The sequence below is a fragment of the Mobula birostris genome, chromosome 2 (assembly GCF_030028105.1).
Source record: "Mobula birostris isolate sMobBir1 chromosome 2, sMobBir1.hap1, whole genome shotgun sequence".
Lineage (NCBI taxonomy): Eukaryota > Metazoa > Chordata > Chondrichthyes > Myliobatiformes > Myliobatidae > Mobula > Mobula birostris.
The window spans coordinates 26,276,056-26,302,060 of record NC_092371.1 but is presented as its reverse complement, the minus strand read 5'-3'; the positions used below and the strand labels follow the sequence as shown (position 1 = coordinate 26,302,060).

Below are 26,005 nucleotides of genomic sequence, written 5' to 3'. Positions count from 1 at the left end.
ATCATTTCACATTTAGAATATTGTGAGCAAATTTGGATCCCGTGTCTAAGGAAAAATGTGTTGGCTCTGGAGGGGATCCAGTGTACATTCACAAGAATGATCTTAGGAAAGAATGAATTTATGAGAGCATTTGATAGCTCTGGACCTGTACTTGATGGATTTCAGAAGAGTTTCTCATTGAAACCTACTGAATACTGAAAGACCTGCATAGACTGGACATGGAGAGGAGGTTTCAATAGGTGCATTTAGTGTCAGGGAAATGTATACAATATACAGCCTGAAATTCGTTTTCTTCACAAACATCCACAGAAACAGAAGCATGCCCCAAAGAATGAATGACAGTTAAATGTTAGAACCCCAAAGCTCCCCCCAGCTCCCCCTCCCACATGTAAACAGCAGTAAAGTGTTGTCACCCCTCCCCCACCAGCAAAAACCCATCGGCACCCTCCACTGAGCACTCAAGCCAGCAGCAAAGCATCAATAAGGACACAGTCTTGCAGTACCCCAAAGTCTACTCATTCACCCGGTGATTCGACATACCACAGGCTCTCTCTCTCCCTAATAAGGGAAAAGGAGGTGTTTCCGTTTCACAGCGAGAGGGGAGACATAACAAAACAGCTAGCCAATTTATGGTGTTAAAAGTCCGTTGCGTTGATCTTTCCGGCTCTGTGCCATAAGAACTTCGGTCTCTGGGCACACAGCCAGCACCCAGCTCGCTGCTTTTGACCTTCCGTGTCCTCCCATGACGCATCAGGCAGCGGCGACACCGGCCTCGAGTGCGCCCACCTCCAGAGTCAGGAAAATCCGGCACCCTGAAGGCGCGCTAGTCCAGGCCGCATCCTAGGCATATGGAAAAGCAGCTGGTCGCGAAACCCTGCGAGGGGGTACCATTTCCGCAAAGAACCCAAGTCAGCATGTAACTCCAGGTCAGGGACTTCAAAAGAACCTTGAAAAAGGAAGAAAGAGATATTAAAGATAGAAATAGAGCTGTTTCCAAAGATGTAAGCAAAGGAGTCGCCATTAGGCGCCTTTATCCTAAGCTCTTCCCCTCCAGTGAGGTTTGCATCAGTAAGGGTGTCTAACATCGAAGGCCACAGCCTCAGAATAAAGTGATGTCCCTTTAAAACTGAGATGAGGAGAACTTTCTCCAGCCTGAGGTTAGTGAATTTGTGGAATTCACTGCCATGGAGGCTTGCGGAGACAAGTCATTGGGTGTATTTAAGGCAGAGAACAATAGGTTCCTGATTGGTATGGAGGGTAATGAAATTGGAAGGTGGGAGAATGAGGTTGAAGACAGAAAAACAAAATCAGCCGTGATTGAATGGCTGAACTGATTCAAAGGGCCAAATGGTTCCTACAACTACGCAAACACGAGGAAATCTGCAGATGCTGGAATTTCATGCAATACACATAAAAGTTGCTGGTGAACGCAGCAGGCCAGGCAGCATCTCTCGGAAGAGGTACAGTCGACGTTTAGGGTCTTGGCCCAAAATGTGGACTGTACCTCTTCCTAGAGATGCTGCCTGGCCTGGTGCGTTCACCAGCAACTTTTATGTGTGTTGGTTCCTACAACTTATGGTCTCATTGGTGTCGGCTGGTGTAACCTATTAATTTAACCTCGCATCTTTTTGTCTTTTATTTCCTATTTGCTCTTTGTCCTTTTAAAGCACTTTGAGCTACATTGCTTGTATGAAAAGTGCTCTGGAAGTAAATTATTATTATTACTAACTCTCTCTTGCACAAGTCCATCCAAATCTCTATAATTCTTCTGCCACTTCCAGTACCTTCGTTGAGTGCTTTTTCAGCATGTGGGTGGAAACTGGGGCACACAGAGCAAGCCCACACCGTCACAAGGAGAACAAGCAGACTCATGCAAGCAGCTGTCGAGGCAAGCGGCAGACCAGCTGTGGAACAGCAGCACCCACTAATGTACCACTATGCTAATGTAAAGCAGTCAGAAATACTCTGAAATAGTGGCAGTGCAATAAGGATACAGAGCTGTGTTTTACGCCCTGAATGTAATAAATCTCCCATTGCTGCTGCGTTTGCTTTTCCTTCATTTGAACCTGTTTCTTTATTGCCCTGGTGTCAGAGGCTGATTTAGGTACAATTTCCCTGGCAGTTGGAGACATCTTTTACTGATTGAGGCACTGTTGACTTAGTCAAATATATTCAAATAGTGTCCTTATCTACAAGAATCTCTCACCACATCCATCATTTTAAGACTTGACCCACGCAGCTCTTTTACCTAACCAGGAAATAAGATGTGGCAACTGCTCAAGCCTCTGTAACTTCTCTGAAATAACCCACCAATAGTAAATGAACAGCCGGTTTGGCTGTTGCAGAATTTATTTGGCTGCAATTATTTTTAATTACTTTTGGAAATGGGACATGAAATGTTTTCGTCTCTGCTTAATCTTTTTCAGTTTCTGCTAAACTTCATGCTTTTAGTTTTTGTTTCTCTTATGGAATTTGGGTTTTATAAATTTGCTCCTGCACTCAGTGGCAACTTTATTAGTTACCTCCTGTCCCTAATAAAGTGAACACTGAGTGTATGCTCATGATTTCTCCTGCTGTAGCCCATCCACTTCAGACAGTGCATGGCCATTTTGTATTGCTCTGTAGACCTGAGACAGAGCGGGGTCTTTTCTGGTTTCCCTTTGGATCGTCTCTGCCGTAATAAGAAGGTTTTCAATTTGCAATAGGAGTAATATGTTGAGAGGAGTGTCCTCTATTTTAAAATTTTCAGGTTATCCGAGAATAATTGGGACAATCCATCAGCATTTCTCTGATCAGTTGTCCTCTTGAATTCAATCTTGTAATTGTGTCCTCCAAGAAACAGAGCCCACCTCTGCATTTATGTTGGTGCTGTTAGTAGATTGAAAATCGACACTAGTGGTTGACGAGGATAAACTCTGTCCCATACAAGTACTGGTTGAAGTGTTTTACACCCCAAAGCAGACTCAAGGCCCCTCTGTCTAACTGTGCTTAATTTTTCTCTGCAGCTGTAAGAGAAAGTGGGGCAAAAGCTATGGGGTGTTCATTTCCTTCACTCATAACATATGACATGACTGTTCCTCTACCATAAGGCGAGGCATCGTACAGGCAAGCTTCATTGAACAATGTGGATCATAGTGTGTGTGTGTACAGTGTATGAGGCTACCATTTCCTTTACCTTTTTAAAAGCCACCTCACGCTGCCTTGTCAATTGCCATTTGTTCCTGATCTGTAGTCGTGAGTTCAAGGGGTGGAGCACAGTAGTCAGGTTTGGCAGGAACCTGTTATAATAATTGACAAATCCTAAAAAGGACCATATCTATGACATGTCCTTTGGCCTTGCGGCATCCACCACTACTTGAATTTCCTCAGCACACTTGTGTAATCCTTGTGCATCAATGGTGTGACCACAAAAGAGTGATGCTTGGGCTAAAAAAATCGCACTTGATGCATTGTGCTCTGAATCCATAATCGTCTAATAATTTTAACACTGCCTTGAGGTTTTGGAGATATTCCTTGCATTCCTTACTGGTTATAATGATGTGATCTAGGTAACACTGAGTGCCTGGGCGGCCTTGTCACACCTGGTCCACAGCCTTCAACCAGGGTCATTTGCTATTTCAAAAAATAAGCCTATTATAGCGATAAAGCTCTTTGTTTTTATAGTGAGAGACATTTTAGACTCTTCTTCCATCTCCATCTGTAAGGAGTCCTCAGCTATGTCCACTTTGCTAAAGTTTTCCCCCAGAAAGGTTGCAAAGATATCTTCTATCCTGGGCAGTGGTCTACTTTCAGTACTGAGTTGATACAGTCATAGAGTCAACAAAAAACTCAGCGCAGAAACAAGCCCTGCGGGCCCATCTAATCTGGTCAAACCATTTAAACTGCCAAGTCCCATCAACCGCACCCAAATCATAGCCCTCCATACCCCTACCATCCATGTATCTTTCCAAACTTCTCTCAAGTGTTGAAATCAAACTCGCATGCACCACTTGTGCTGGTAGCTTGTTCAATGCTCTCATGACCCTCTGAGTGAAGAAGTTTTCCCTCACGTTCCCCCTAAGCTTTACACCTTTCACCCTTAGCCCATGACCTCTGGTTGTAGTCCCACCCAACCTCAATAGAAAAAGCCTGCTTGCATTTACCCTATCTATACCCCTCATAATTCTGTATACTATCAAATCTCTCCTCAATCTTCCATATTCTGAGGAATGAAGTCCTAACCTATTCAATATTTCCTTACAATTCAGGTCCTCCAGTCCTGACAAACATCCTTGCAAATTTTCTCAGTACTCCTTCAATCTTATTTACATCGTTCCTGTAGGTAGGTGACCAAAACTGCATACAATACTCCAAATTAGGTCTCACCAAAGGTCTTATACAACTTCAACATAACATCCCATTTCCTGTACTTAGTATTTTGATTTATGTAGGCCAATGAGCCAAAAGCTTTCTTTATGAGCCTATCTACCTGTGTCATTCACTTTCAATGAATTATGAAATTATCTTTTCTCCAGTATAAATTCTTAGTTGGATGTCTGCAGGCTTCAGTCCAGTATCTTTGAAATGCCATTCAAACTTATTTTGTGGAATGACTGAAATAGCCGAGCCAGTGTCTGATTCCATTCTGATTATTTTGCCGTTCACTTCTGGTGTAAGCCATATTACTTGTTTCTTATTAGTTTTCACATTGTGAAGCTTAAGGCTACCCAGTCCTGTGTCACTCCCGTCATTATCAGATTTTTCATCAACAGCATGCAGATTAGAGCTCTTTTTGAAACTGCAACTTAACTTTTTATCTTTTATCATCCCTTTACAACTTAATTATTTCTGTCTGCCCGCCATGCTCTTTGTCTGTGTCCTACTTTGTTGTATTTTCTACAAGTTTCACCTTCAAACCCACATTGGTCTGGTGTATGTGAGCCGCTGCCGCAACAGTAACACAATTTGTTCAGCCAGGCAAGTTTCTGTGTAGATGTTGCAATTTTGTCCGTGCTCAGTTTCATTTCTGACTGCAACTCAATTGTGTCTCTAGCTACCGTTTCCATTGATACAGCAACTTCAACTGTTCTTTTAAATGTGAGTCGTGCCTCAGTTTAGTGTAGTTTTTGAGTGCTTTCTTGTAAGATTTGACAAACTAAACGATCTGGTAGTGCATCATTAAGCCCATCACTAACTGATATTGCTCAGACAACCTCTTTAGCTCAGTCAAATAAGCTGATATGGAATCTTCTTCCCTTTGATTCTGCATTTGAGGCCTAAAGCATTCTGTAATTAACAATGGTTCTGGTTCTAAGTGTTCCTGTATTACAATCACAATAGCAGCAAAACTCATTTTGTCTGGTTGGGTTAGAGCAGTCAAATTTCTAAGCAAACTGTATGCTCTTCCCACAACATGTCAAAGCAATTATGAAGAAAGCATGGAAACACCTCTACTTCTTTAGGGGTTAATGAGGATTTGGCGTGATATCTAAAATGTTGTCAAACATCTGTAGATGTGTGGTGGAGAGTATATTGACTGGATGCCTCACAGCCTGGCATGGAAACACCAATGCCCTTGAATGGAAAATCCCACATAAAGTGGAGGATATGGCCCAGTCCATAATGGGTAAAGCCCTCCTCATTATTGAGGACAGCAGGAAAGCAGCATCCATTATCAGGGACTCCAATCACTCAGGTCTCTTCTCAGTGCTGCCATCAGGAAGAAGATGCAGGAGCCTCAGGACTCACAAACCAGATTCAGGAACAGTTATTACTTCTCATTTATCAGGCTCTTGAACCAAAGGGGATAATTTCACTCAACTTCACTTGCCCCATCATTGCAAAGTTCCCACAACCTATGGACTCACTTTCAAGAATTCTTCATCTCATCTTCTCAATATTGATTGCTTTTTTTATTTATTATTATTTCTTTCTTTTTTTATTTCCACAGTCTGTTGTCTTTTGCAAACCGGCTGAATACCCGAGTTGGTGCGGTCTTTCATTGATTCTATTATGGTTGTTATTCTATTATGGACTTATTGAGAATGCCCACAAGAAAATGAAACTTAGGGTTGTATATCGTGACACATATGTAGTTTAATAATAAATTAACTTCAAACTTTGACATTTCTGCCAACTCCAAAACATTAAAACTAATTGAAGGAAATACATGTATGCTGAGTTTTTACTTTAAATGAAGCACGTGCATATGACGCGGTGGTGTAATAATGTACTTTGTGCATATAACCCATAATAAATTATGCAAACAAAGAATGCATAATCAGACAATATATCTACAACACCGCTTGAATATCACTGTAATATTAAATACACAACAGTAAAATTTACTGCAAGTACACAATGGAAAGAAAAGCTATTGAAGGAGAACTTTCACAGACTGGGTCCATGTGGTTATACACTCAATATTCCAGAGATACAGACGGCAAATTGTTACCTCAATGGAGCCCCTAGGAATACACTGTCCCACCCTGACTATTGGTTTCAAAGCAATGTCTCTCATGCTGATGCAAGGTATGTGATGTGACTTATTACTGTGTGGCTGAGCTTACCGTACCATGGGCAAAAAACAACAGAACACATCCACACACGTGCAGTTATTCCCTGCCTGTATCTCTCATCCATCCCTCACACCCAGGCAGCACCACAGTAATGTGGCAGCTAGTGCGACACTATTGCAGCTTGGGGTGTCAGAGTTTGGAGTTCAATTCCGACGCTGGCTGTAAGGAGTTTCTATGTTCTCCCCATGACCACGTGGGTTTCCTCCACAGGCTCTGGTTTCCTCCCAGAATCCAAAGATGTACCAGCTAGTAGGTTAATTGGTCATTGTAAATTGTCCTGTGGTTAAATATGTGGGTGGTGAGGTTCGTTGAGCCAGAGGGGCTGTTCTGCGCTGTATCATTAAGGCATCTGTTAGCCTTGCGAGACCATAGATCTGCGCCTGGAAAGCCTTCACTCTCCAGGGCGCAGGCCTGGGCAAGGTTGTATGGAAGACCAGCAGTTGCCCCTGCTGCAAGTCGTCCCTCTCCACGACACCGACGTTGTCCAAGGGAAGGGCATTAGGACCCATACAGCTTGGCACCAGTGTTGTCGCAGAGCAATGTGTGATTAAGTGCCTTGCTCAAGGACACAACACATTCTCTCGGCTGGGGCTCGAACTCACGACCTTCAGGTAGCTAGTCCAATGCCTTAACCACCTGGCCATGTGCCCACACGTGTGCTGTATCACTAAATAAATTTTAAAGAGTTCTGCTCACATATGATCTTCTACAAGTTCTCATTCATGCTCACACACAAGTACACATTTCAATCCATATTCACACTAACAATGTGTGAAATGTCACTCACACTAACAGTCATACATTTACTCTGACACACACTAGCACTTTCACACACCAACACAAGTTCACATACAAATTCACACAACTCATTCACCTATGCCTTAACACACATAGACACCCATCAATGTGCACAGAAACACACACACACACACACACACACACACGGTTCCTTGAATTCCACTGCCAGCTACCCAGTCATATACTTAGTATCTCCAGGAGTCCTGTGACCACAATCTGCAAACGTTGCATGGGGCCAACGCTGAGCCCTCCTGCAGGTCGCACAGCATCCTGACACGGAGCCTAAATCCCGAGACTCCCTGCCCAACAGCACCAGGGGAGCGCCAGCACCCAAAGGACTGGCTTGCTTTAAGAACTTAGCTCAGCACCGCCTTCTGGGAGGCAATGAGACATCAGCAAGGAGTGCCAGCACTGTCAGCGATACCCAGATCCTCAAGATGAAAAATGAAATCTGCAGTCTTCAGACTTGGAGCTACACATTCGCAGAGATTTTCCCTTCAGAGTTACAGGGAATCTACAAGTCTGTGTCCACCTTTTTCAGCACCTGTTACCAAAGGAGAAAGGATTTACAAGGGGCGAGAGCCTGCTGCTCTACAGGAATTTCTCTCAGGGAACTAATAACTTTTCATTATTCCTTTCATCACAGTGGACAGCTCTGGACTTGCTGCTCACTTTCCAGGCAGCCAAGGACAGGACTGACATCCCAGACCCTCTCCATACTGCTGACCCACCCAATCGACACCAAGATCAGTAAGAGAAATTACAAAGGATTATTTTTAATGTTTAGATCCCTAGCAATGACGCTGAGGCACCATTCAACCTGCCCTTCTCTAATGAGATTCAATTGTATTAGAAGCAACGTAGAACTGATTCACTGAGATGATCCCTGGGATGGAGGGGTTATTTTAGCAGCAAGGATTGAGCGTTCTGAGTCTCTACTCCCAGGAGTTTAGAGCATTAAAAGGTGGAGTTTGAACTTTGAGTTTGCGGAAACTTGGTATGTTGTCAGAGACACTGGCAAATATCCACAGATGTACGGTGGGGAGTATTCTGACTGGTTGCCTCACGGCCTGGTGTGCAGGCTCCAATGCACAGGATCGAAAGGGGCTGCAGAGAGTTGTAAACTCAGCCAGCTCCATCATGGACACAACCCTCCTCAACAATCTGGACATCTTCAAGAAGGAAGCACCCATCAAGGACCATCACCAACCAGGATGTGCTCTCTTCTCATTACTACCATCGGGGAGGAAATACAGCAGCCTGAAGGCCCACACCCAATGTTTCTGGAGGAGTCTATTCCCTCTGCCATCAGGTTTCTGAACGGCCCATGAACCCGTGAACGCTACCTCACTAGTCCTCTGCAGCACTATTTATTTATTTTAGCTTTTTATTGTAGCACAGTGATGTTTTACGTCTAGCACTGACCTGCCAACAAATTTCACAACATATGCCAGTGATAAAAACCTGATTCTGATTCACAGAAGGTTCACGAGGGCACTGATAGGTGCTTGACAGGACAATGACTTCCCCTCCCAACCATTGCTGTTGTGGAAACCACATCCTGAGCATTAAATGCAATGGGCCCTTTATCTTCAGCCTGTTTCTCTTTCCATAGATGCTGCCAAACTTCCTGAGCTTCTCCAGCATTTTTTGCTTTTGTTTCAGATTTCCAGAAGCTAATTTTTTTTGTAGATTTTCACGTACCTCTCTACTCTCCTGTCTCCACCCTTCCTTTACTGCTGAAACAACGTTCAATATTTGCCTGAGGAACAGCAACTCATCTTCTGTCTGGATAAGTTCTGTACTATCCCACACTGACCCACATTGTCACACTGCCTCACACTGCCTCTGTTTTGACCAACACTGTCGTGTTCAACTTATACTATCTGTTCAGAGCCACTCTGTCCCACACTGTTCAGCACCATCTTATACTTCCAGTATTGACCACATCGTCCTACTCATCCCATACTAATTTTCACATTTTCACATTGTCTGGTACTGTTCCATATTTTTCCCATTTGTCCCAGTTGGGGAGGAAAGGAAAAGGGCTGGAGAAGAAGGAATCTGACAGGAGAAGATAGTGAACCATAGGAGAAAGAGAAGGCGGAAGGGCACCGGGGGGTAGGTGATAGGCAGACAGGAAGAGGTAAGAGGCAAGAGTGAGGAATAGAGTAAGATGGGAGGGGGAGGGAAAATTTTTTTACCAGATGGAGAAATCGATATTCATGCCATCAGGTTGGAGGCTACCCAGATGGAATAAAAGGTGTTGATCTTCCACCCTGAGGGTGGCCTCATCATGACACAAGAGGAGGCCATAGATCAACGTGTCGGAATGGGAATGAGAATAGGAATTAAAGTGTTTGGTGAACGGGAAGTTCCATTTTTAGCAGATGGGGTGTATGTTCTTGATGAAGCAGATTCCTTCCTCTCCAACCCTTTCCCTCTCCTACCCATCTGGTTTCACCTATCACCTCCTAGCTATCCTCCTTCCCCTCCCCAAAAACCCCCACCTTTTCATTCAAGCACTTTCCCCCTTCTTTTCCAGTCCTGAGAGAAGGGTCTCAGCTCAAAACGTTGACTGTTTAGCCATTCCCAAAGATACCTCCTGATCTGCTGAGTTCCTCCAGCATTTTGAATGTGCTGCTTTAGATTTCCAGCATCTGCAGAATTTCTCGTGTTAATGACGTAAAAAGCAGCTTACTTACTGGAAGCAATATTCTTGACAAACCAACTGAATGTGAAATGAACTGTGCCATCAGAGGCCAGAACAGATCCTATTTTATCTGTCTCACAATGCAATCAACAATCCTAGATATAACCATTCACATGCACACCAAGGGCAATTCAATTAACCCACCAGCTCACAATATTTGAGGGGTGGAGGAGGAAAACCAGAGCATTCTGAGAAACCCAGGGAGAAGGTTCAAGCTCAATGCAGACAGCACCCGGGGTCAGGGTCAAACAGGGCCGCTGGATTTGTGAGGGTGTGGCTCCTTCAGCTGCTCAAGAAGAAGATGACAGATGACTTGAGAGATATCTTTAAGATAGCACAGAGGTTTGAAGAGCCATACACTAAGAGGATGTTATTTATTTATTTATTTATTCGCGGGGTGTGGGCGTCGCTAGCTATACCGGCATTTATTGCCCATCCCTAGGGCAATAATGTTCTTGCTTCTGCCATTAGTATGACAGGCACCAAGATACTTAAGGGCTGTTCAACTTGTTTACCTGCGAGTGGTAAGTGTGTGGGCTCACTCCTGGTAAGAATGGTCCAAGCCAAGGGCGTAGTCAATGGGTGAAACTCATATCCACCCAATTAGTGCTGGTCAGAGGTAGTATTGAGGGGGCATAACTTTAGGAGATCTGCTTAAGGTACAGCTTTAAAATAATCATATTCAGTGTGGCCCTTGCATCCTCCTGAGGAGAAGGGGCAATAGTTTGACAGTAACTGAAGCCTTTGATGTTTGCTTGAACCTTTCTTTAAGCTACTGATGAAAGACCATCAACCTGAAATGTCAAATGTCTTAACTCATCCAGCATAATATCAGAAACAGAGAGTTAACATCACAGGAGTGACACAGAAGGGCCACACAATGACCGCTGCCAACTTGAGAAAGTCCAGCCATCTTCCCTTAATCGCAATGGCCTGGTGATGACAGAGCCACTTACTACTCACACCCTGGGGGAGAATCACCACTGAATGGAAACTCAGTTAGACCAACCACATTAATATAGTGGCTACAGAGGCAGGGTTTCCTGCACTGCCTGACACTCCAAAGGATTTTCCACTATCTACAAGGCAAATATCCAGTGCATAGTGGAATCCTCTCCACTTGTCAGGATGAGTAAACTCTCTCAAGAAGCTTAACATCAACCAGGACAAAATAACTTGTTTGACTTGCACCTCAGTATTCATTCCACCTGCCATCAGTGGCTGCAGTGTATATGTCCAAAATGCCCTTGAGTGCTACTCCAATAGTGCTGTCCTCTCCTACTGATAAACAAATGCAGGTGCATGGGAACACCAGCACCTACAGGTTTCTCTCCAAGTTACTTTCCATCCTAATTTGGAAAAATATCAGTGGTCCTTCTAAATCACTGGGTGGGTGTAAATCCTGGAATTCCCATCTCAATGGCACTTTCACCAAAGAACTGCACTGGACAGCTAACCACCTCCTTCTCAACAACAATTAGGAATGGGCAATACGAGTGTTAACAGTAACTCTCAGATCCAAAATAAACTGGCCTTCTCAGTGGGTGAGCATTTCAAAGACAGTGACCACAACTTCCTTACCTTTGCCATACCCTTGGAAAGGGACAGGAGCAGGGAGTATAGGAAAATATTTAATTGGGGAAGAGTGAATTATGATGCTATTAGACAGGAATTTGGAAGCATAAATTGGGAACAGATGTACTCAGCGAAATGCCCAATGGAAATGTAGAGGCTGGTTAGGGAGCACTTGTATGGGGTACTTAATATGTTTATCGCTTTGAGGCAGGGAAAGGATGGTAGTGAAGGAACAATGATTGATAAGGGATGTGGATGTCTAGTCAAGAGCATACTTATGGTTTGGGAAGCAAGGATCAGACAGTTAGAGATTGGCAGGTATAACATTGTGGACATCACTGAGTCGTGGCTGAAAGAAGATAATAGTTGGGAGCTTAACATCCAAGGATACATATTGTATTGAAAGGACAGGCAGGTAGGTAGAGGGGTGGTGTGGCTCTGTTGGTAAAAAATGAAATCAAATCCTTAGAAAGAATTGATATTGAATTGGAAACTGTAGAATCCTTTTGGGTAGAGTTAGGAAACTGCAAGGATTAAAGAAAACCCTGATGGGAGTTATATACAGGCATCCAAACAGTAGCCAGGATGTGGGTACGAATTACAATGGGAGATAGAAAAGGCATATCAAAAGGGAATGCTCCGATGGTCATGGGGGATTTTCATATGCAGGTTGATGGGAAAATCAGGTTGTACTGATCTCAAGACAGAGTATTTGTAGAATGCATACAAGATAGCTTTTTAAGCAGCTTATGATTGAGCCCAGTAGGAGAAAGGCAATTCTGGATTGGGTGTTGAGTAATGAATCAGATTTGATTAGGGAATTAAGGTAAAGGGAGCTTAAGGTAAAGGAACCCTTAGAAATCAATGATCGTGATATGATAGAATTCACTCTATAGCTTCAGAGAGAGAAGATAAAGTCAGATATATCAATATTACAATGGAGTAAAGGCATGAGAAAGGAGATGGCCAAAGTTGATTGGAAGGGGACAATAGCAGGGATGACGGCAGAACAGCGATGGCTGGAGTTTCTAGGAGCAATTCAGAAGGCACAGGATTGATACATTCCAAATGTGAAGAGGTATTCTAAAGACTGATGCAACCATGGCTGACAAGGGAAATCTAAAGCAGCATAAAAGCAAAAGAGAGGGCATATAACAGAACAAAAATTAGTGGAAAGTTATAGGTTTGGGATTCTTTTAAAAACCAGAAAAAGGCAACTGAAAAAAAACCATAAGAGAGAAAAGATTAAATGTAAAGGTAAGCTGGCAAATAATATAAAAGAGGATATCAAAAGTTTTTTTCAGAATATGAAGAACAAAGAACAAAAGAGAGGTGAGAGTGGATATTGAACTGTTGGAAAATGATGCTAGAGAGGTAGTAATGGTGGACAAAAAATGGCTGATCAACTGAATCTGCATCTCCTCCATTTCCCAGACATCTACGTCACCCATCTTCTTGTCACCCTAACAGGGATAAAGTTCCTCTTGAACTAACCTACCACTTCTTGATCCTCCACATCCAATACATGATCTTTCGCTACTCCACCATCTCCAAAGGGATCCTACCACCAAACACATCTTTATCTTCCTTTTGCTCTCTGCAGGGATCACTTGCTCTATGATTCCTTTGTCCATTTGTCCCTCCCCACTAATCCCCCTCCTGGCACTTAACCCTGCAAGCAGCCAAAGTGCTACACCTGCCCATTCACCTCCTCTTTCTTCACTGTGGAAGACACTAGCAGTTTGCCTGGAATTTGAGAGTGTCTGGTGGAAGAAGTGAGTGTAGTTTCTGTTACTAAGGAGAAGGTGCTTGGGAAGCTGAAAGGTCTGAAGGTGGATAAGTCACCTGGACCAGATGGACTACACCCCATGATTCTGAAAGAGGTAGCTGTAGGCATTAGTACTGATCTTTCAAGAATCACTAGTTTCTGAAATGGTTCTGGAGAACTGGAAAATTGCAGATGTCACTCCACTCTTTAAGAAGGGAGAGAGCCAGAAAAAAAATGAAATTATAGGACAGTTAGCCTGACTTCAGTGGTTATGAAGATGTTAGGAATTCATTATTAGAAATGTGTTTTTGGGGTATTTGGATGCACATAATAAAATAGGTCAAAGTCAGCATGATTTCCTTAAGGGGAAATCTTGCCTGACAAATCTATTGGAATTCTTTGAGGAAATAACAGGCAGGATAGACAAAGGAGGATCATTGGATGTTGGTTGCTTGGATTTTCAACTGGCCTTGACAAAGTGCAACATGAAAGACTGCTAAATGTGATAAGAACCGTGGTATTACAGGAGAGAAACTAACATGGATGTAATGTCAGCTGACTGGCAGGAGGCGAAGGGTGGGAGTGAAGGGGGCTTTTGCTGGTTGGCCACTGGTGACAAGTGGTGTTCTGCAGAGATCGGTTTTGGGACCACTTCTTTTCAGGTTAATGTCAATGATTTGGATGTCAGAATTGAAGGTTTTGTGGCTGGGTTTGCGGACAATACAAAGATAGGTGGAGGGGCAGGTAGTGTTGTAGAAGCAGGGAGCCTGCAGAAGAACTTAGACAGATCAGGAAAATGGGTAAAGAAGTAGAAGACAGAATATACAGTAGTGTAGGGAAGTGTATGGTCATGCACTTTGGTAGAAAGAATAAAGGCATATAATATTTTCTAAATGAAGAGGAAATTCAAAACTCTCAGGTGCAAAGGGACTTAAGAGTCCTCATGCAGGATTCCTTAAAAGTGAACTTGCAAGTTGAGTTAACGGTGAGGAAGGCAAATGCAATGTCAACATTCATTTCAAGAGGACTGGAATATCAAAGCAAGGATGTAATAATGAGGCTTTATAAGGCATTGGTCAGACCACACTTGGAGTATTGTGAGCAGTTTTAGGCCTCTTATCCAAGAAAAGATGTGCTGGCATTGGAGAGGGTCCAGAGGAGGTTTATGAGAATGATTCTGGGAGTGAATGGGTTAATGTTTGATGGCTCTGGGCTTGTCCTCGCTGGTGTTTAGAAGAATGAAGGAGAGATCTCATTGAAACCTATTGAAGATTGGAAGGCCTAGAGAGAATGGATGTGGAGAGAATGTTTTCATTAGTGGGAAAGTCTAGGACCAGATGGCACAGCCTCAGGATAGAGCGGAATTCATTGCCCCAGACAGCTGTAGAAGCTACGTCATTGGGTAGATTTAAAGCATGGTGACCTTTGGGTTGGACAACCTGCTCACTTAAGGAAGGTGAAGCGTTTTCCATAGCCTCTCCTTTCCAGGTGTAGTGATCGCCGCAGGACTACTGCTTGGCTTATCATGCAGGACATCACTTGCACGTGGCCTCTCCTATACTACAGTGGCCATAGCAACGCCTTCACATGGCGTCCCTGTCCTTACTGAGTTTGCTATGTCATGGAGTGATTGAGTGTCCAGCGGTATAACTGTGCGGGCAGGCTGGGCTCAACAGCCTTGCCAGGCAGTCTGTCTAGAAGGACAACTCTGATTCCAAACCCAGGTAGATGGAACTCGTTAGCCTTGTCAGGCAGTCTGTCTAGGAGAAGGAAAACGCCGGTTCCAAACCTAGAGCTTTGTAGTCGCTGCAGTTGTTGCAGTTCGCTGTGCCATTGTGGAACGTTCCGCAGCCTGAAGAGTGGAATTGGTTTGCGTACACTGATCCTCGCTATAAACCCACACCGCACAGGCAGGTGCTTCCACAATCAACAGGTCAGGCATCATCTGTAGGGAGAGAAATAGTTTCAACTCAAATACTTTGGATTACCATAAAATGGAAATTTTTAAAATATTTCATGGTTCCAGCACTCTCTGATTTGATTTGCATATTTCTCTCCCCCCTCTTGCACAAGATGTGAGATAAGAGACTGAGAAGCTTTGGATGGGGGCTTAATATCGTGATTTGTCTTTGCATGAAGATGGGCCTTAAAGTAAATTAGCAGTTACACCCAAAGGAGCACACTACCAGAGTACTCAGCGTGAACCTGGAGAAGAGTGAGGCGACAGGAAGGGAGAGGGAAGAAATCCAGGCCGGTGAAGTGGTAAGTGTGGAAAATGTTAGGTTTGTTGAGTAGGTACTGCTAATAGCTACTGATGACTTTTGTGAATATCAACATTCAGGAGGCACAGCAGATAGTGTTATACACCACTGACAATCTATTTTACACTGCTCTCTCACTCTGCAGTTTTCATAGCCATGGCAGATGTACTTGTAAATGTATAACTTACAGAAGGCAGTATGCTGACTGGAACTATGCTCTGGCTTTCCCAAAGTTTCTTGATGTGATGCAAAGCTTGGGTTTTATTGATGAATACAAACTTTACGCAGTCTTGCTCTTGGTGTCAGGTCTGTGCCACAGTTTGCTTCGAACGGTGACATAAATTTTCAAGGAGCCTGGCTCTGAAGCTACCTTTCAAAAAACAGTCTTATCAATGAAATAATATTCTCCTGTAGATGTGGGGATGCGTGTATAGCGGATGGATTGATTTCTCTCATGGGGGAGCTGAGATGGAGTGGAACTCAGTATTATCCCATCTGCCACGTAGGGTTACAGTGTTTCATGTCCAATTTCTGCAGAATATTTTAATAGGAGACAAGCTGTGCAGATATATGCAGACACAAGTGCATCCACTAAACACACACACATACGGTAGATGAAGACCACAAGACCATAAGACATAGGAGCAGAATTAGGCCATTCAGCCCATCGAGTCTGCTCCGCCATTCCATCGTGACTGATCCCGGATCCCGCTCAATCCCATACCACTGCCTTCTCGCCATATCCTTTGATGCCCTGACCGATCAGGAAACAATCAACTTCTGCCTTAAATATACCCATGGACTGGCCTCCAAAGCTGTCTGTGGCAGAGCATTCCATAGATTTGCTACTCTCTGGCTAAAAAAAAGTTCCTCCTTACCTCTGTTCTAAAGGGTTGCCCCTCAATTTTGAGGCCATTCCCTCTAGGTCTGGATACCCCCGCCATAGGAAACATCCTCTCCACATCCACTCTATCTAGCCCTTTCAACATTTGGTAGGTTTCAATGGGAACTCAGGGATGAATTGTAAACCTTAATATAGACACACCTGAGATCAGGATTAACCCCAGGTCACTGGAACTGTAAAGAAGCTGCAGTATCTGCAGCACAGCAATCCCAGTCAAATGATCCCTGCTCCCCCCATTAATATGCCTATCAGAATAAATACAGGCATTTGGCAGCTTCATTATGTAATATTTGTAAGATTGTTCGCCTTTCTCATGTCCAGGAAGGATCAGAAGATCCCGCCATCTCCAACATCGATTCCGATGGACGTGGACGCCTCTAGACCTTGGTCCCTGCTTTCTGCATGGATTGTTCCCTCTGTAATACCCTTGACCATTCTGTGCCCGCTCCCCTCACGCCCCCCTGACCTAATCTCCCTACTGACACATACAAATCCCTGTAAGCGACAGAAAAGCTATATCTACCCATACACCACCTCCCATTCAGGCCCTCAGAGTCCTTCCAGGGAAGGCACCTGTGAATCAGTTGGGGTCATCTATTGTATCCAGTGGACTCCTCTACATTGGCGGGACCTGACGTTAACCGGCGGACTGCTTTGTCGAGCACCTCCACTCCATCGGCCAAAGGCAGACTTTTCCAGTGGCCAACCACGTTAATTCCTGTCCCTATTCTCATTCTGACATGTTGGTCTGTGGCTTCCTCTCTTTCCATGATGAGGCCATTCCCAGGGTGGAAGGGCACCACCTTATATTACGTCCAGGTAGTCTCCAACCTGATGGCATGAATATTAATTTTTCCTTCTGGTAATTCTCCTCCCTCCCCCTCCTCCTTCTTCTATTCCCATTCTGGACTTTTTCCTCTCAGTCTCGCCTGCCTATCACCTCTCCCTTGGTACTCCCTCCTCCCCTTTCTCCTATGGTCTACCTTCTTCTCCTATCAGGTTTCTTCCTCTCCAGACCTTTACCTTTCCCACCCACCTGGTTTCACCTATTACCTTCTTGCTTATCCTTCACCCCCCCCCCCATTTTATCCTGACATCTCCCCCCTTCCTCTTCAGTCCTGAAGAAGAGTGTCGGCTCAAAATGTCAACTGTTTATTCATTGCCGTAGGTGCTGTCTGACCTGCTGAGTGTCACAGTCCATGTTGGCAAAGACAGAAACCAAATGCAGAGGAATGAGAGACTGTCACGTGGAGACAGAGACCAGGATTTACTCAGAAGAGTTCCAACAAAATCTAAGTGGCTCAATAGGGTGACACCATGAGACTCAACATTCTCAAAACTAAGACACGGCGATAAGCACTAATCAGGTATTCGCTTAAATAATGACAGAAAGCAGAAAACTCATGCCAGTCAAAATAAATGTAATAAGATTAAATAGAAACCACAAGAGCTTAACGACTGTCATTAAGACAACAATTAGCAAATACAGATGCTCTTGAAACCTTGGATTCTACGGCTCCCTGCACAGGCCCAAAGGGTTCATGACAGTACCTCATTCACTAAGGCCAGCACCTAATGGGAGCTTGAGACAGGGCTGGTGATCTCAGGACAGACCTGGGGAACTTGAGACATCGAATAAACCTGGGGAGCATCGCACTGAACTCAGAAACATTGAATAAAACTCAGAAGCATGGATTAAGTCTTGGAAGTATTATTTAATATTAGAACTTCTTGCTATTGCTCTTCGTGAGACTAAAAATATCCGTGGGATTTTTGTGAATGAGACCATGAATAAGGTCTCTCTTTGATTTATTGGCTTATATATCTAACCCTGACGAATCCATTCCTGCCCTGCTAAAATTATTTAATGAATTTGGAGGTTTTTCAGGATATAAAATAAATTTTAATAAAAGTGAATTGTTTCCTTTAAATGATTTTGTCTTGATATATGATAATACTCCTTTTAAAGTTACAGACTCTTTTAGATATTGAGGTACTATAATTACTAAAAAACATAAGGATCTATATAAAGACAATTTTCTTCCCTTAGTAGACTCTATGAAGTATTTATTTAGTAGATGGAGTCCACTTACATTTTCACTTGTTGGTCGTATTCATATAGTTAAAATGATGATTTTACCAAAATTTTTATATTTATTTCAGAATATTCCTGTTTTTTTGACGAGGAAGTTTTTTGATCGGATTGATTCTATTATTTTATCTTTTATTTGGAATAATAAAAGACCAAGAATTAGTAAATGTCATTTACAAAAATTGAAAAAGGATGGAGGTCTTGCTTTGCCTAATTTTAGAATGTATTATTGGGCTGTTAATGTGCGATATATGTCTTTTTGGTTATACTGGGTTGATCAGAGTGATCGGTCAATTTGGGTAGACCTGGAACTGAAAGTTGTAAAACAGTTTTACTTAACCTCATTATTAGAAACTTCTTTACCTATGCAATTAGTTAAAGTTGTTCATTTAAACCTATATCCTGTGATTAAGTATTCTTTACAAATTTGGCTCCAGTTCCGCAATTTTTTTAATCTTAAAAAATTTACGCTTCGTAGTTTAATTTACCGAAATTACTATTTTAAGCCTTCTTTGAGTGATCCAATTTTTTTACTTTGGAAAAATAAAGGTATTAATTCTTTTTTGGATTTATTTAAAGAAGATAGATTGATGTCTTTTGAACAATTAATTGATAAATATTCTCTTTCATACTCACACTTTCTGCAATATCTTCAAGTTAGACATTTTTTACAAAAATATTTAAGTAATTTTCCTTACATATTGGAGGCTGACCTGTTAGATACTATTATGAGTATGAATCCTTTGATTAAGGGTTCTATTGGAAGAATTTATAATTTATTAATACAATGGAATAAGCGTCCTTTATCTAAGATTAAACAGGATTGGGAAAAGGAACTTAATTTGACTCTTATGATGGAGGATTGGATGCAGATATTGAAGTTGGTTAACTCTTCTTCAATTTGTGCTAGCCATTCATTGACTTAATTTAAAATTGTACATCGTTATCATTTGACAAAGGAGAGACTTTCTAAAATCTTTTCTAATGTTGATAGTCATTGTGATAGATGTAAAACTGAGATAGCTACACTGACACATATGTTTTGGTCTTGTTCTATATTGGGACAGTTCTGGAAGTCGGTTTTTTCAACAATTTCTAAAGCACTTAAAATTAATTTACAACCTAATAAATTAACTGTGCTTTTTGGAATAATTCCTCAAAATATTCACGGTATTTCTGTGTCTGACCAACATGTTATTGCAGTTGTTACATTGATAGCTAGGAGGGCCATTTTATTGAAGTGGAAGGATACATCAGCTCCCACTTAGTCACAATGGTTCTCTCAAGTGATGCTATGTCTTAGTTTGGAGAAGTTGAACCTTTGAACCTTTATTTGATTTTGAGAAAAGATGGGGCTCATTTGCTCGTTATTATCATTTGAGCCAATTGATATAATTTTTCCACAATCTAATTGTAAATTTTTTAGTATATTTTCTTGCTGGCGGTTTGATGTTTATTTTTAGAAGCTTTTTGTATGACGCATGACTCCGGGGTTGTACACCTAATGGGTTCTTTTTTTTCTCTCACATTTCTGCTTAGTAGGTTTTTTTTGCTATCACAAAATTTTTTTTTCAATCTTTAAGATAATGTTTTTTTTTTGAGGCATTGTAAGTGTTGTTACTTCAAAGTACTCGTGTTATTTTTCCTGTATAATATAACAATAAAAAGATTTGAAAAGAAAGAAAAGTCTTGGAAGTATTGAATAAGTCTTTGAAATGTGGAATAGTCCTTGGAAATATTGAATAGTCCCCAGAAACCTGGAGAGCCATGTGAGACCCAGGAGACTTTGACAACCTTGAAAACCTTCAAAAAGTTCTTGGATATAGACTAGAGAAGCCCAGTACTTGGGCTTAAGGCACTCAATAGCTGACCGAAGTCTGGACACCACTGTACAACCTCTATTGGGTCCGTTATATCACTGGGTCCTTCTGTCACATAGCACACTGGTAAAGAGTGAATCCAAGTGCAGACAGCAACCTTAGGGTTCATTGATAAGAGCTCCAACAATATCTATGTGGCTCGACATGTAACGTTCTCAAAGCTAGGACCCCAGCGATGAGCACTTATCAGGCGTTCACTTAAATAATCACAGTGGGCAGAAAACCCATGCCAGTCAAAATAAATATAACAAGATTAAACTGAAAGCACAAGAGTTAAACGATTGTTGTTAAGACAACAATTAACAATTAACAAATACAGATGCTCTTGAAACCTTGGAGACCAACACTCCCCCACAGGCCATAAGGTCTCATGACATAGGGTTCCTTCAACATTTATTACTTTGTAAGCATTATTGAACACTAAAGATCCTTTATGAAAAAGAAATGTGCCAAAATTTATTCTGGATCATTAAATTAGATTAGATTAGATTATGAGGACACTCAGTCCTCGTTCATTGTAATTTAGAAATGCATGCGTTAAGAAATGATACAATGTTCCTCCAAAGTGATATCACAGAAAAACAGGACGAACCAAAGACTAACACTGACAGAACCACATAATTATAACATAGATTACAGCAGTGCAAAGCAACACCATAATTTGATAAAGAGCAGACAATGGGCACGGTTAAAAAAAAGTCTCAAAGTCCTGATCGACTCCCGATAGTCCCCGATAGCAGGCAGCAAAAGGGAGAAACTCCCTGCCATAAACCTCCAGGCACCGACAACTGCCGATGCATTGGAAGCACCCGACCACAGCCGACTCTGAGTCCGTCCGTCTGAAAACTTCGAGCCTCCGACCAGACCCTCCGATACAGCCTCCTGAGTGCCATCCTCTGCCGAGCGCCTTCAACCTCACCCCGGCTGCTGAAACAAGCAAAACCGAGGATTCTGGGCCTTCTCCTCCGGAGATTCCGGACCACACAGTGGCAGCAGCAGCGAAGTGGGCATTTCAGAAGTTTCTCCAGATGTTCCCCCGTACTCTCACGTCTGTCTCCATCAAATCAGAATTGTGCACGGTCCCCTACTTGACACATAACAGATATCATTCACCAGAGAGGCCACGCGCGCTGCATCGCGCCGCCATCTTCTCCCCCTCCTTAATGAGTCAAAAAGTATGATTGAGTGTTACTACACTGGAATTGATAAGTGCAGGCTGAGGTAATCAGACGATGGACTGGGGTTAGCCACTGAGTGGAACTTAGTTTGAGGAGGGTCTGGATCTCTTGGGGCTTTTGCCTATGTTTAACTTCTGGCCCAATCAAGTTCATTCCTGCTTAACCGCTGGTTTAAGCAATGCATTTAAGAAGAGACCTGAAGGGACTGTGAGATGGGAGGAAGGTTGGTTTATGTAAAGCATAGGCACCAGCACAAAGAGCAGTGATGTACATATAATGATTTACTCTGTTATCATTTCACTCATCTCAATTAACCGTGAGCTCGCTGTTCACCTCTGTGCTTTATCTCATTGTTTCACTGCTAGGAATGGTTAGATTTTGGACCAGGCAAGTGTTGCTCATTGCACAAATGAACAGAGCAGAGCAGGGGAGGTGTGCTGCCCAGTCAGGCACAAGCCACTGAGGGAAGTGCTGCAAAGGCAGCTCGTGTGTGAGTCCTTGTCAAGCTGCTTGGCGGACACAAACTGAACAGTGGGAGGCTGGCGCACAAGGAGCCACGCTGACCTGCTCAGCTAATTCCCTTGTCCTGGCAAGCGGCTGAATGCATTTGAACAACAGAACAGTCTCCAAGAGGCATTGATAGGGAGTGACAGCACCACTCTAGGAAGGCAAGTCAAAGGTCACAGTTGAAGACAGTATCAAAGATCATAGCTGGGGTTTCAGACACGGGAAGATTTGCAGTACAGCTGAGCTGAGGACACAAGTTTTGCAGAAGGCAAAATTTAAGTTTATCATAGGGAAAGACTCTTTGATTGCCAAATTATCTCCCCTCCCACTTCCCCATATTTTGTCTGTAATGCCTCTCCCCAACTCTGCTCAAAGGATCCCAAAACTGAGGCATTAAATCTGCAACACACGCAAAAGATGCTGGTGAATGCAGCAGGCCAGGCAGCATCTATAGGAAGAGGTACAGTCGACGTTTCGGGCCGGGACCCTTCGTCAGGACTAACTGAAAGCAGAGATAGTAAGAGACGAAGGGTCCCGGCCGGAAACGTTGACTGTATCCCTATAGATGCTGCCTGGCCTGCTGTGTTCACCAGCATTTTTTGTGTGTGTTGCTTGAATTTCCAGCATCTGCAGATTTCTTTGTGTCTGCATTAAATCTGCCTTCTGTTCCCCATAAATATGACAGTGTTTCCAACACTCCCTGCTTTTCCTTCTGATCCCCAGTGTTTGCATAATGTAGTTTTTACCTCACCGTGCTACATAGAGACTAAGACCACCAAAATAGGCCTTTTAGCCTATCTAATTCGTGATAACCTGATCTTCTGCCTCGTCTCATCTACCATATCCCTCCAAACCCCTCCATTCCACTTACCCACCCAAACTTTTCATAACCACCCCATGTGAAGAGCTCACTTCCTGCCAACAGAAAGGTAATCGTCTCTTGAAGGCAATGTCCTAAAAGTGGCACCTTACCCGCACTCATGGTCAGTTTTTGACTGGTGTTTCTTTTTATGTCAAAGCCATTTGCAACCAGTACCTAACTTGCACTGCAAGAGGCTTCCCACGTGACTGCACCTCAACACTGCAACTGGTAAAGGTATTCTTTTCTCTTATCTTCAGAATGGCACATGGTGAGAGAATGTGCAGGCAGACGAGGTGTTCTCAGAAAAGAGATCCGACTAAAATCAGCTGCCATGATCATCCCTCTTTACGCATGTTAGATGCCGTTATCACAAAATGATAAATATGTTGACATTGTGTTGCCAAATGTACATACATTATACATTCCAGGATCCTATCCAAGGTCTACGTGGCTCAATGCACAGAGTAACAATGTGCCAATAGCTTTTACTCTGTGGCTATATTTTTTGCATGATACCATTTGAATGTTTTGTTTATGAACAATGTTTCTTCACCCTAATATGAAAGGGTTCCATCATCTATTCTGCTTCTGGTTAGAACTTGTAGAGTCCTGTATTTCCTCCATCTCTCACTCAGAGTGTTTGTAAGCCCTGTACCTGTATCTAGGCACATTCATACTTCCTTAGTATTTCTCAGGACTACTCCGACCTCCTGGATCTGTCCTCAAAACATCTTACATCTGGTAATGAAATCTCACCACATTCGAATGCCTCTCTGTCCCTCTCGCATGTGTCTTCGCGCACACATACCACCTATATATATGTTCGTTTTCATACCAGTAACTTCTGTCTGTCATCCTCAGTGTTCCTGCACCTCATGTACCTCTTTCCTCAGCACTGCTGTTCTCCCGAAGCTATCTCTCAGCAAACCAGTACCTCCTGTATCTGTCCGTCAGCAAACCCAACCCAAGCCTTCATTTCCTCCTTCGTTTCTCCCTTGTTTCCCCCTTGTCTCCTCTCAGCAGCGCATTACACCCCTGTATCAGATACATTCCTCACTTATCTGTGATCATCAGCACGTCTATAACTCCCTTATCACTTTCCCTCAGTACACCAGGACCCCTGTATCTGTATTTGTGCCTCCCAATGTACAGTACTTCCTGTATCTGTTCTGCACCACTCCGACTACTAGTACAATCAAAACAACCCTAATTGCTTCAGTTTAGCCACACTTTAGGTAAATTTTGTTTACTATTGTCACATGTACCGAGCTACAGAGAAAAGCCTTGCTTTGCAAGGCACCCGTAAAGGTTATTTCGGTACAACAGTGCATTGTGATTGTGCAAGGGAAAACAACACAGAATGCAGAATAAAGTGTTACATTTACAAAGAAACTGTTCTGAAGGCATTGTGAAGTCAAGAGTCAAAGGGACACACTTGATAGAACTGCGGCCTCACAATTCCAGTCACACAGGTTCAATCCTCACTGCAAGAGCTGTGTGTGTGGAGGTTACTTGTTGTTCTGGTCCTGTGGGTTTCCCTCTGTGTGATCCAAGGGATAGGTTGATAGATTAAATGGCCATGATAAATTGCCCCAAAGAGTGTAGGTGAGCGATAGAATATGGTGGAATATGCGGATAATGGTGGAATAGAATCACATTGGTGGACATGCAGAGGGAATAAAGTGGGATTAGCATTGAGTTAGTTTAAGTGAGTGCTTGATAGTTGTCAGGGAGCTGGTGGGCCAAACGGGAGTTTATGCCCAGCACAGAATCATACATGACACTGAGGGAGGTTTTTCATTCCCTCATGGCAGGGTTGTTTAGGTAGTATCTGTCCAGCTTTATTCTACCTTCCAGTACTGGGCCTGTAGGTCAAAGCTCTTTAAATACACTTGCTCTGTGACGACACCGGTGCCAAGCTGTATCAGCCATAGAGCCCTTCCCTTGGACAACATCGGTGTCGTGGAGAGGGGAGACTTGCAGCATGGGTAACTGCCGGTTTTCCATACAACCTTGCCCAGGCCTGCACTCTGGAAACCTTCCAAGGCGCAAATCCATGGTCTCACGAGACTAACGGATGCCTATTAAAAAAAAAGTACTATTTAAATGTGACAAAGGCTTCTGTCTCTCCAACCCTTTCAGGCCCTGCCACCTCTGGATGAACAAAAACTAATTTCTTATTCTCTCCCCAATCTTTCCACTAATTACACTAAATTTATAGTCCCATTTTATGACCACTCTCTATGCACCTCATCAATTTATATATCTGATTTACATCTTCCTTCGGACTCCTATTTCTTGAAGGAAACAGCCTCCGTGTATACATTGTTCTTCACAGCTGCAGGTTCCCAGTTCCCCTCGGAAAATGCTCAGAAATCTTCTCTGGACCCCCTCCAGTGCAATCGTAAATCCAGGTAAATTGATCATGAAAAGAACTGCACCCCCTCCTGCTCCTCTGGTGAGGTACACCTCCCTTAGCGGAGGGACAGGAGACACACCGTCGGGTCAGTCCAGGCTTTATCAAATATATCCTGAGTCAACAGATGCCAGCAGGGTAGTGCTAACTGGCCGGGGTATCAACTTGAATGTTTGTCTTTTAGTTCAGAGACAAAGTCCTGCCAACAGATCTACACCCTGCACCAGAGGAAAAATCATCTTAGAACATCTAATTCAGAATTTGTTAGCTCCTTAGAACACCAACGCATACACAGACCATTCAGCAATTTGGAAAGATAACACGGTTCTTGTGTTACACCTATCTCCTGTTTCTCTTTCCAATCCCCTGCATCCCTTGTGCTGCCTACATTACTGACAGCAGCAATGCTTCAAATGGACGCTACGAAACAAAAGTTAGAAATATCCATTATTTCTCCAATTGAGTATTATTCTGGATTCTGTCATACTGTTTTA

At 43.0% G+C, this 26,005-nt stretch overlaps 1 long non-coding RNA gene across 1 annotated transcript; it reads right to left on the bottom strand.

The window, feature by feature from the left end:
• Positions 1–860: 860 nt before the first annotated feature.
• On the bottom strand, positions 861–24,039 carry LOC140208057 (uncharacterized). The gene is made up of 3 exons (XR_011888666.1): positions 23,931–24,039; positions 15,201–15,356; positions 861–946 (listed from the first exon to the last, which is right to left on the bottom strand). It is a non-coding gene; the product is annotated as an uncharacterized lncRNA (long non-coding RNA).
• Between the last annotated feature and the right edge of the window lie 1,966 nt (positions 24,040–26,005).